Below are 12,735 nucleotides of genomic sequence, written 5' to 3'. Positions count from 1 at the left end.
GATCTAATCATCTACTTCTTGTTGCGATGACACTTGCCATTGCTCTGCTTCCAGCTGGATCCCTAACCATTTTGGGGAAGGAGGCACTTCCTCATGTCAATGATCTGCCTGTACATGTCGCAGCTTGTGTACGCCTCCTTGGCCACGTACACGACGTGAGCTTTGTCGAGTTTCTCCATCCAGGCCGAGTGCCAGGCACGCTTGTCCTTGTTGCAGGAATCCTTCATGTCTCGGTAGTAGGGATCGATGATGGCCTTGGCGAGGTGAACCAGTGAGTCCTTCAATAGAGTTTATGCTTTTTACTTCGATGTTGTGATGAATTGTTACTTGTTCATGAGAAATTATATGATAAAGTTTGTTGTTGTTATAATAATATGCATGATGCTACTATGTCTGTATTTTGTTTTTATCAACACCTCTCTCTCTCTCTAAGCATGTGGACATGTTTTCCGATATCGGTTTTTGCTTGAGGACAAGCGAGGTCTAAGCTTGGGGGAGTTGATAGTCCATTTTTCATCATGATTTCCTACTGTTATTTATAATGTTTTATGCATAATAATGCTTTATGGAGTAATTCTAATGCCTTCTCTCTCATAATATGCACGGTTTGCACAAAGAGGGGGAATGTCGGCATCTGGAATTCTGGACCTGAAAAAGCTACGTCAGAGCTAGCTATTCTACACAACTCCAAATGATCTCAAAATTTACGGAGAATTATTTTGGAATATATGAAAAACACTAGAGCAAATCACTACCGGAGGGGGCCACCTGGTGAGCACAAGACACCAGGGCGCGCTAGGCCCTCCAGGCGCGCCCTGGTGGGTTATGATCAGCCTAGCCCACCTCCGGTGCCCATATTCTGGTATATAAGTCATTTTGACCTGGAAAAAATAAGGAGATGACTTTGGGGATGGAGCGCCGCCGTCTTGAGGCTGAACTTGGGCAGGAGCACTTTTGCCCTTCGGTGGAGCGATTCCGCTGGGGGAACTTCCCTCCCAGAGGGGAAAATCGAAGCCATCGTCATCACCAAGAACCCTCCCATATTTGGGAGGCCAATCTCCATCAACATCTTCAACAACACCATCTCCTCTCAAACCCTAGTTCATCTCGTGTGTTCAATCTTTGCACCGGAACCTCAACTTGGTACTTGTGGGTGACTAGTAGTGTTGATTACATCTTGTAGTTGATTACTATCTGGTTTATTTGGTGGAAGATTATATGTTCAGATCCATTATGCTATTTAATACCCTCTGATCGTGAGCATGATTATCATTTGTGAGTAGTTACTTTTGTTCTTGAGGTCATGGGAGAAGTCACGTTGCAAGTAATAATGTGAACTTGATATGTGTGGTGTGATTCCGTTAGTGGTGTCATGTGAACATCGACTGCATGACACTTCACCATCTTTGGGCCTCAGGGAATGCATTGTGGAGTAGTTATTAGACGATGGGTTATTAGAGTGAAATAAGCTTAAACCCCAGTTTGTGCGCTACTTCGTAAGGGACCGATTTGAACCTAAATGTTTAATGCTACGGTTAGATTTTATCCTAATACTTTTCTTGTAGTTACAGATGCTTGTGAAGGGGTTAATCATAAGTGGGGGGTTTGCTCAAGTAAGAACAACACCCAAGCACCGGTCCACCCACATATCGAATTATCAAAGTAGAGAATGCGAATCAAACCAACATGATGAAAGTGACTAGATGAAATTCCCGTGTGCCCTCAAGAACACTTTGCTTATTATAAGAGACCGTTTTGTCCTGTCATTTGACAAAAATGGATTGTGCTACCTTGCTGCACCTTATTTACCATTACCGTTACTTGTCCGTTACAAATTATCTTTGCTATCAAACTATCTGTTACCGACTATTTCAGTGCTTGCAGAAAATACCTTGCTGAAAACCACTTGTCATTTCCTTCTGCTCCTCGTTGGGTTCGACACTCTTACTTATCTAAAGGACTACGATTGATCCCCTATACTTGTGGGTCATTACCATTCAGTACGAATAGACAGAATGTGCACAAGGAATTTTGTTATATTACTTTTTAATGTCAGAAACGTCTTCCAAAGAAAATAGTTCCTCCATGGGTTCCTTTCTTTGGGTTGGTATGTTAACCATAGATGTTTTATCCAGACACCCGTAGTATGCGGGTGATGGTAGCTTCGGTAAAATAAACCCGGGTGTTTGGTAATGATCACCAATAATTTTCACTTCCCTCGTAGCTGACCAATTATGTTCTTAAAAATGCTAGCTTTCGGCTTCACCCGTCTGAGGTACGTATCCGGGTAATCCGGTCATAACAATCGCAGAGATGCTCCCTTTACCCTCTAGCCGAAAAATCGGGAACATAGAGGGTAAGCATAGGAGCAAGGCAACCTAGCTTGGCCAAAACTTAAGTCAAATTGACGCATATAATGGCATAAAAATGATACTGGAAGGGTGCAAACACGATAGAGGCAAATAGATGCACAAAAGGTATATTGATCAGCTTCGTTAAGGAAGCCCCAAGGTATAACCGGGTAGTACAATTGAAGATGTGTGCCGAAGGAAGCTTAACATAGTTCGGTTTAGCCGAACACAACCTGTGAGGTGCTAAACACCCAAAAAAAGGTGAAAAGGAAAGGAAAACTATAACAAAAGAAAGGCTGGTTGGAGTGATGACACCGGACTAGCCATAGAAGCGCCAAAGCTGAGCTGCGTTCCATGGGTTTGGTTCGAGGCGATTATCCGCTGGGTTGCGGAGATGATACGTTCCTCCTGCTAGTACTTTATCGATTATGAAGGGACCCTCCCATTTGGGCGAGAGCTAGTTCTTCTGCTTCTCGGGGAGACATAGGACGAGTTCGCCTATGTTGTATGCCTTCACCCAAACTTCCCTACTCTGGTAGCGTCGGCCCTGCTGTTGATAAAACATAAAGCGGGCCCGAGCTATGTTGCGCTCAACTTCTATGGCGTCCAGGTCGTCCTGCCGATCTAACTCGGCTTCCTTTTGTTTGTACATGCGCACTCTAGGTGCCTCATGAATGAGGTTGCAGGGGAGGACTACTTCTTCCCCGTACACCATAAAGAACGACATGTATCCCATTGATCGATTAGGGGTGGTCTACAGTCCCCACAATACGAATTCGAGCTCCTCCACCTAGTGCCAATCGGATTCTTTTAGGGAACGGACCAGTTGAGGCTTAATGCTGCTCATGATTAGTACATTGGCATGTTCGACCTGTCCGTTGGTCTGTGGGTGATGTACTGAAGAATAATCGAGCTTGATGCCCATGTTAGCGCACTAGTCCTTTACCTCCTGGGCTATAAAATTGGATCTAATGTCCGTTATTACACTGTCGGGGGACACCGTAATGGTGGACCATGCCAGATATAAAGTCGATGACTGGTCAGGACTTAGCCAAAGTTACTGGTTTCGCCTCGATCCACTTAGTGAATTTGTCAACCATGACCAGTAGATATTTATTTTTCTTGGCCCCTCCTTTAAGTGGTCCGACCATGTCAAGCCCACAGACCGCGAAAGGCCGGGAAATCGGTATCATCCGAACAGCCGTGGGGGGCATGTGGCTTGGATTTGCAAAGAGCTGGCATCTGACGCAATGTTGGACTAGTGTGTGGGCATCTGCGCGAGCGGCCGGCTGGAAGAACCTAGATTGACAGGCCTTGCTGACCAGGGTCCGAGCTGCCGAGTGGTGACTGCCCATGCCAGCATGTATCTCAACAAAAAGTTGCTACCCCTCTTCTTTGGATATGCATCTCTGGAGGACTCCGGTAGTGCTTTTTGTATAGTTCACCCTCGTGGACCTTATAGGCTTTAGAGTGCCAAATTATGCATCGTGCCTCGGTCTGTTCATCGGGGAGCTCTTGACGGAGAACGGAAGGTGTTTCTTCAAGTGTCGAGCCTCCAATGATTTCTTCATCTGGTTCGATGACAGGAGGGATGATCTGTTCTGGGCATTAACTCCGGCGTCCTTGCGCTCACCTTGCCACACCACGGATGTCCTGAAAAGCCGTTCAAAAAAGGTGTTCTTAGGGACCGGGTCGCATTTGGCGCCCATGAGAGCAAGGATGTCAGCAGCTTGATTGTTGTCTCTGGAGACATGGTGAAATTCTAACTCTTCAAACCAAGAAGATATTTTAAGGACGACATTCCGATATGCCGCCATCTTTGGGTCTTTAGCGTCGAATTCACCATTGACTTGGGAGATGGCGAGGTTCGAGTCTCCATGTACCTTGAGACATTGTACGCCCATTGACATTGCCATCTGAAGTCCATGAAACAAAGCCTCATATTCGACTGCATTGTTGGAATCAGTATACATAATCTGTAGTACATACCGAATATTGTCGCCAGTGGAGAGTTTCTGTCCATTCGGCGAGAAAGTCGGCCAACACCTGAGATTTAATAGCTCGGTGATACGTCCATTTTGCATCATGCTTTTATGTTGATATTTATTGCATTATGGGCTATTATTTCACATTACGGTACAATACTTATGTCTTTTCTCTCTTATTTTACAAGATTTACATGAAGAGGGAGAATGCTAGCAGCTGTAATTCTGGACCGAAAAGGAGCAAATCTAAAAGACTTATTCTGCACAACTCCAAATGTCCTGAAACTTTACTGAGTATTATTTTGGAATATATAAAAATACTGGGCCAAGAAGTTTCAGAAGGGGACCCACCAGGAGGCTACAAGCCTGGGGGCGCGCCCTACCCCCAGGGCGCGCCCCTAGGGTTTATGGGTCCCCTGGCCATCGGCTGGTGCCCATATTCTACTATATTGAGGGTTTTGACCTAGAAAAAAAATCAGAAGAGAGCTTTCAGGATGAAGCGCCTCCGTCTCGAGGCGGAACCTGGGCAGAAGCAATCTAGGGCTCCGGCGGAGCTATTCTGCCAGGGAAACTTCCCTCCGGGAGGAGGAAATCGAAGCCATCGTTATCACCAACGATCCTCTCATCGAGGGAGGGTCAATCTTCATCAACATCGTCACCAGCACCATCGCCTCTCAAACCCTAGTTCATCTCTTGTATTCAATCTTTGTCCCAAAACCTCAGATCGGTACTTGTGGGTTGCTATTAGTGTTGATTACTCCTTCTAGTTGATGCTAGTTGGTTTATTTGGTGGAATATCATATGTTGGGATCCTTAATGATATTCAATACACCTCTGATCTTGAACATGAACATGCTTTGTGAGTAGTTATGTTTGTTCCTGAGGACATGGGAGAAGTCTTGTTAAAAGTAATAATGTGAATTTGGTATTCGTTCAATATTTTGATGAGATGTATTTGTGTTTCCTCTAGTGGTGTTATGTGAACATCAACTACATGACATTTCACCATGATTTGGGCCTAGGGCAAGGCATTTGGAAGTAATAAGTAGATGATGGGTTTCTAGAGTGACAGAAGCTTAAACCCTAGTTTATGCGTTGCTTCGTAAGGGGCTGATTTGGATCCACGTGTTTCATGCTATGGTTAGATTTATCTTAATTCTTCTTTCGTAGTTGTGTATGCTTGCGAGAGGGGTTAATCATAAGTGGGAGGCTTGTCCAAGTAAGCACAGCTCCCAAGCACTGGTCCACCCACGTATCAAATTATCAAAGTAACGTGAATCATATCAGCATGATGAAAACTAACTTGACAGTAATTCCCATGTGTCCTTGGGAGCACTTTGCTATAAAAAGGATTGGGCCACCTTGATGCACCTTTGCTATTTCCTTATGCTCCTCATTCGGTTCGACACTCTTACATATTGAAGGACTATGATTGATCCCTGATACTTTTGGGTCAGCAATACTCTTTTCTGGCGCCATTGCCAGGGAGTGAAGCGCCTTTAGTAAATGGAATTTGGTAAGGAAACATTTATACTATGTGCTGAAATTTATTGCCACTTGTCGCTATGGAAAATCATACTTTGAGGGGCTTGTTGGGGGTATCTTCACCTCGAAGAGCGAAGAGTTGCTCCTCAACCTACTGCACCTACTAAAAATATTTATTATGAAATTCCTTCGGTATGATAGAGAAACTACTAGCTAATCCTTATGCAGGAGATGGAACACTACATCCTGATATGCATCTAATATATGTGGATGAAGTTTGTGGATTATTTAAGCTTGCAGGTCTACCCTAGGATGAAATCAAGAAGAAGGTCTTCCCTTTATCTTTGAAGGGAAAGGAATTGACTTGGTATAGGATATGTGATGATATTGGAGCTTGGAATTACAACCGATTGAAATTGGAATTCCGGCAGAAGTTTTATCCTATGCATCTAGTTCATCATGATCGGAATTATATATATATATATATATATATATATATATATATATATATATATAATTTTTGAACTCGTGAACGAGGAAGTATCGCTCTAGCTTGGGGGAGGCTTAAGTCAATGTTATATTCATGCCCCAATCATGAGCTCTCAAGGGAAATTGTTATACAGAAATTTATGGTCGGCTTTCACGTAATAATTAATCCATGCTCGATACTTCTTGTACTGGCTCTTTTATGAAGAAGACTATTGAATTCAAATGGGATCTTTTGGAAATAATTAAACGCAACTCTGAAGATTGGAAGCTTGATGAAGGTAAGTAGTCAGCCAGTCAGGTATAAACCTCGAGTTTGATTGTGTTAAATCTTTTATGGATATCGATGTTTTCGTGAATTTAGCACTAAATATGGACTTGAGTCTGAGGTAGTAGCTTCTTTTTTTGAATCTTTTGCTACTAATGTTGATCTCCCTAAGGAGAAATGGTTTAAATATCACCCTCCCATTGAAGTAAAAATAGTAGGACCCATTAAAGCTGAAGAAGAAACCATTACATATAATGTTGATCCAGTTTTTCCTACTTCTTATGTTGAGAAACCACCTTTTCCTGTAAAGATAAAAGAACATGCTAAAGCTTCAGTTATGGTTCATAAGAGTTATACAAGAACACCTACACCCTCTAAACAAATTAAAGTATAACCTAGTGTAGCTATGGTTAAAGATCTCCTGGGTGGAAATATTGATGGGCATGTTATTTATTTCTATGATGAAGCTGCTAGAATTGCTAAACCCGATGAAAAAGATAAACATAGACTTGTTGTTGGCATGCCTGTTGTCTTTGTTAAAATAGGAGATCATTGTTATCACGGCTTATGTGATTTGGGTGCTAGTGTGAGTGCAATCCCTTTTACTTCGTGTCAAGAAATTATGAATGATATTGCACCAACTGAAATAGAAGATATTGATGCTACTATGAAGCTTGCTAATAGAGATATTGTCACACCACTTGGGATTGTTAGAAATGTTGAAGTCTTGTGTGGGAAAATAAAATACCCTACTGATTTTCTAGTTCTTGGTTCCCCACAAGATGATTTTTGTCCCATTATATTTGGTAGACCTTTCTTGGGCACCGTTAATACTAAGATAGATTGTGAGAAAGAAACTGTTAGTGTAAGTTTTTGGGATGTGTCTCATGAGTTTAATTTCTCCACATTCCGTAGACAACCTCGTCATAAAGAATTACCTACTAAAGAATAAATTATTGGTCTTGCTTCTATTGTCGTGCCTCCTACTGATCCTTTATAACAATATTTGCTAGACCATGAATGATATGTTCAAGAGAAGGTCATCAACCCCTACCTTCCGGAGGTGCTGCAACACCATCGAACCATTGAGATGCGTGAGGGGGTGTTTCACATCCAGGATGTTCAAGGGCCAAAGAACACTGGAAGCGTGGAGGCCAGGCTCAAAGCGGTGGAGCAGGAAATCTTCAAGTGCCAAGGGATGGTGGAACATGGACTCAATGCCAACCACTCCATGATCACGGAATTCACCTGTGACCAAAAGCTAGACACCAAGGATATTGGAGAGGCCATCTTCAAGCTTTATGAGAAAAACGATCATCTCCAAGCCCAGATCTATGACCTGCAAAACCAAAACTATGAGTATGAATACATATTTAAGAGGATGAGTTTGGGTGCAGATTTGAGGATCCCGGAGACTCATTTATCCTTTTACGACGGTGAGACAATGCCTTGGAAGACGAAGGACAAGCCCTCCGCATCATCAACCTCATCATCACCACCTCCGAAGAAGGATACTTGAGTACATGGGTATGGGCACTCCCCTTAGCTTATGCCAAGATTGGGGGAGATGCCCCGGTATCGTATCACCATCACATCTTTATCTTTATCGTTTATCTTAGTTCGGTCCTTTTGGTTTTATCGTCATCTAGTATAATATAAGTTTCGGCATGATCTAGTCTTTGAGTTTTGCTTTGTGATCTATCTATGTAATTCAGTCCGAGAGTCATATAATAAAGAGTAGTTTTTAGTAGAAGGCTTTGCTTTCGTGCCTTGATCATGGAAAAGAAAAGAAAAGAATAAAATAAGTAAAAGATTATATAATGATCTTATGGAGAGTGATGACTTCACATATAAAGAGTATGATGAATAAAATTTGTTGAGAGTTGACAATCACAGTATTGGTCATTGTTGCAATTAATAGGAAATAATAAAGAAAGAGAGGTTTCACATATAAATACACTATCTTGGACATCTTTTATGATTGTGAGCACTCATTAAAATATTATACGGTAATAAGTTGATGTTGGGCAGACTAAGGCATAGCCTAGTGGTGGGAAGGGGCTGATGCCTTCCCACCCACCCAGGTTCAAGGCATGGTACTTGCAAGTTGGGTTTGTTGCACCAATTATACTGTAGGGGGTTCCCCTACAGTCTTTCTGTCAAAAAAAAGTTGATGTTGGACAAGGAAGACAACATAATGGGTTATGTTCTCTTATATCCAAATAGAAGTTATATTGTCATGGATCCTCCAACATGTTGAGCTTTCTTCTCATACCATGCTAGCCAAATATTTTGCACCAAGTAGAGATACTACTTGTGCATCCAACATCCATTAACCCAGTTTTGCCATGAGAGTCCACTATATCTACCTATGGATTGAGTAAGATCCTACAAGTAAGTTGTCATTGGTGCAAGAAATAAAAATTTCTCTCTAAATATGTATGATCTTTTAGTGTGAAGAAAATAAACTTTATATGAACTTCCCGTATGGAAGAAATAAAATAGACGGACTGCATAATAAAGTTCTTTATCACAAGCGGCAATATAAAGTGACATTCTTTTGCATTAAGATTTTGTGCATCCAACCATAAAAGCGCATGACAACCTCTGCTTCCCTCTGGGAAGGGCCTATCTTTTACTTTTACCTTCTACCTTTATACAAGAGTCAGGGTGATCTTCACCTTTCCTTTTTACACTTTTTCTTTTGGCAAGCACTCTGTGTTGGGGAAAGATCCAGACATACATATCCACTCGGATGTAGGTGATCATCAACTATTATTGTTGACATTACCCTTGAGGTAAAAGGTTGGGAGGCAAAACTAATGACATGACTACCTTGGATACGACCAAAAATATTGCATACATGCATATTTGTCAGGTGATTTCTAGTGCAAACTATTCAATAATTTATTTATGTTATCCAAAACAAAAACACTTCACACACTTTTGTGTTTTGTCTAATTGCAGGTGTATGGGACATTTGTACAATCCACATATGAAGATAAGGGAAAAGGAGAAGTTTAGGTTCTGTTCAAAAAGTTCTCTCACGTCACTTTTGGGCCAAGAGAAGATAGAGTCCAAGTCTCTCACGTTCTGGATTCAGATTCAGACTGCATAGACATACCTGACTCAAAACGCCAACAACTTTTTCATAAGGACTCCGAATTGGGTGATTTTTTTTGTTGGAAAGTAGATTCCGTGCTCTTTCCAACCCAATTGGATTCACCTTCAAATTCGTCCAGAGCATTGAGATATCGACGAAACAATCTGACGCTACAACAGAATCTGACTCAAACAACAAGTCCAAAGGTGTTGCATCACCTCCACTTGGGCCCATGAGCCTTGTACGACCTAGGGTTAGTTTTAGGCTGCCTTGGGACGTCCTCCCGCCTCCTTGGTTGCCACCCCTTGCTCCTATATAAGTAGATCCATCTAGTAGCTTTTTGCTTGGGTTTTGTTTAGATTAAAAGTTTGCCATAGCTGCAACTTTGCGTACTTCGTTTGTGTCCAACGACCAGACCAAGCCGTCACAGAACCCCACCTTCATTAATAAAGCTTTCCTCTTTTATTCGCAATATCCAGATTGCAATCTCAGTTTCTTGCTTGTTCTTCATTTGCTCGCAGGAAATAGACCCTCGTGGTCAGGTTGATCGTGCTCCGGTGTGGTCAATAACCCTCGGAAGTTGGTTTAGCGATTGCTAAGGTGCGACGTCTTCGCACGTTCATAGTCGGATCGTCAAAGTCGACTCCCACAGAAAACGATATATATCTCATCGAAACATCGGGACACCTTCGCCTCTATCAAGTGGTATCAGTTTTCAGGTTGCTCGGTGAGAATTTCCAGTTTTTTCTAGATTAGATTTATTTCCTTACCTATTATCCAAGAAAAAAAACAAAAATGTGAGATCTATTCATCATTTGTCCAAGCCAGTCTGAGCCTTTGCAATTTTCTTTTCATTGCTTGCATAGTTGAATTATCGGTTGCATCGTCGTGTCGAGTTGCTGGTCTTAGTGTCTAGTTCGTTTAGAGTTTCAAGTTCTGTTCACATTAGTCACACCGCCACTGCATCGTTATCCCTTCCACTGTCCACCACCCATCCATCAATTTCCACCACGTGCTACCAACCGTTCCTTGTCATAATAATAGTTGAGATCGTTCACATCTTCGCTTGATCCAATCTGCATCTTATCTAGTTTGTTTTGGAGGAGAGAAAAAAAAATAGAAAACAACGAGAGAAAAAAAAGTCGGAGAAAAAAAGAGAAATAAAAAGAAAAAATGTGAGGAAAAAAAGAGAGCAGAAAAAAAATTCAGATCTATCTAGACTCAATCTCGTAGTTGAATTCGGATTGGAATCTGTTTTGTGCACTGTTTAGTAAAACATGCATAACTTCCTCAAACGAAGTCCATTTTGTCTCCGCGAGTACTCAAAAGAAAGCTAGCGATGAGCCGCATCTAAATAGTTGCAGAAGCTTGTTCAATATTTGGCACCTCAAAATCGGCTTCTAAATAGGTCTTTTTGCCCTCCGAAGTTCATGAACACAGCTTATTCCAGTTTTTCAGGCCAGTTTTAGAATTTTTTGACTCCTCATATCAACTCAGAATTGAGTGATTCCTTTTGTGTTTGAAAGCTTGAGTCACTACCATTTTTGAAAAAAAATTATCAAAAGAATTGGCACAAACTTTTCCAGAGGAAAATTGGAGACAAAGTTGTTGATATATCCTGCTTGGCTGTTGTTTCACATCATTATCATTACTACCGTTGTGATCTTCACTTATATCTTTCTGTCCAGAGCTACTTAGTATCCTTCATTGATGCTATTTGTGCTACTTCGTGACCTCATTAGTGTTCTAGGCTCACGTCTCTAGTCCGGTCTAGCCTAGGACCAGCACAGTACCGTCGTTGAGCGTTTATTCAGCATTGCATCTCTGAATTGATTATTGCTAATCTTTGCTACCATATATAGCCAACCCAGCTCCACATATTTCTACACCGTGTATACGTACATTCCCCTAGCAATCACTTTACACAATCTTCGGAGTTATTTGACACCGCTGGTTGCCTGTCACCACCTGCCGCATGGTAAGAACTTGTAAGATATTGATATTTGCTTTACTGTGAGCACTTTACAACCACATCCTAGTAGTTCATAGGAACATTATTCTCGAATTTTGTTTCTTGTTTCTACTAATCATGATAGGTTCTGAAGATAGAAGTTCTTGGACGACGGACAAATCTTCACCATCACGAGAGTTGGGACAACACACACAAGCATATGGTCAGGTTATCTCTTTACCATCATTTGAGGGTAGATTTAACCCTGCTATTTATCTAGCTTGGGAGCTTGAAGTAGAACAACTTTTTAGTCACCATGACTTTTCTGAACTTGAGCGAGTGCGAGCTACCACTAGAGCATTTACTAGTTTTGCTTCTGTTTGGTGGAGTGTGCATTGTAAGAAAAACATTGATAACCAACCCACAACTTGGAAAGATTTGAAATATGTAATGAGACAACAATTTTTCCCTCCTTACTATCGTCGTGAATTGCTTCGCAAATTTGAACAATTTAAAAAAGGCAACAACACTGTTCATGCTTACTAACAAGAGTTCAAATATTATACGCGTCATTGTGACATAAAAGAACCTGAGGATGATACAATGAATAGATTTTTTGGTGGTTTAAACCATGATATTCAGGCAAGATTTCAGTATATTCCTCGTTGCATTACTGGTATATATGTTCATGCTTGTACCTTTGAGAAACAGATATTGGAGGATGCATTGGGTGACTATAACTACTACTATTCCAGTTCATGCTCACCACCGCCGGTTGGTTCCTCCACCGTTGCACCTACTAGAGCAGCCCCACCTCCGATTGTGAACGCGACATCATCTCAAGAGTATGGTACATTGTCAATGTCCGTATCTACATCATCTACGTCTTTGCAACAAGGTAACAGTAAAGGTATTGATGATATAACTTCACATGAGAATGATGAATGCCTAGTTAACTTGAATGCATCATCTGTTGAGTTACCTCTTGATTTGAGCACACCACCTATTTTAGAGAATCTTGTTACTGTCATGCATGCGTCATGTGATCAAACTACTGAAATATCAACAATTTTGAGTGCACCCATTGAATTATCTGTTGATGCAAA

Source organism: Triticum urartu, chromosome 6A (genome assembly GCF_056163025.1).
Source record: "Triticum urartu cultivar PI428250 chromosome 6A, HENAU_Tu73, whole genome shotgun sequence".
NCBI classification, from domain to species: domain Eukaryota; kingdom Viridiplantae; phylum Streptophyta; class Magnoliopsida; order Poales; family Poaceae; genus Triticum; species Triticum urartu.
Note: the sequence above shows the minus strand (reverse complement) of the source record.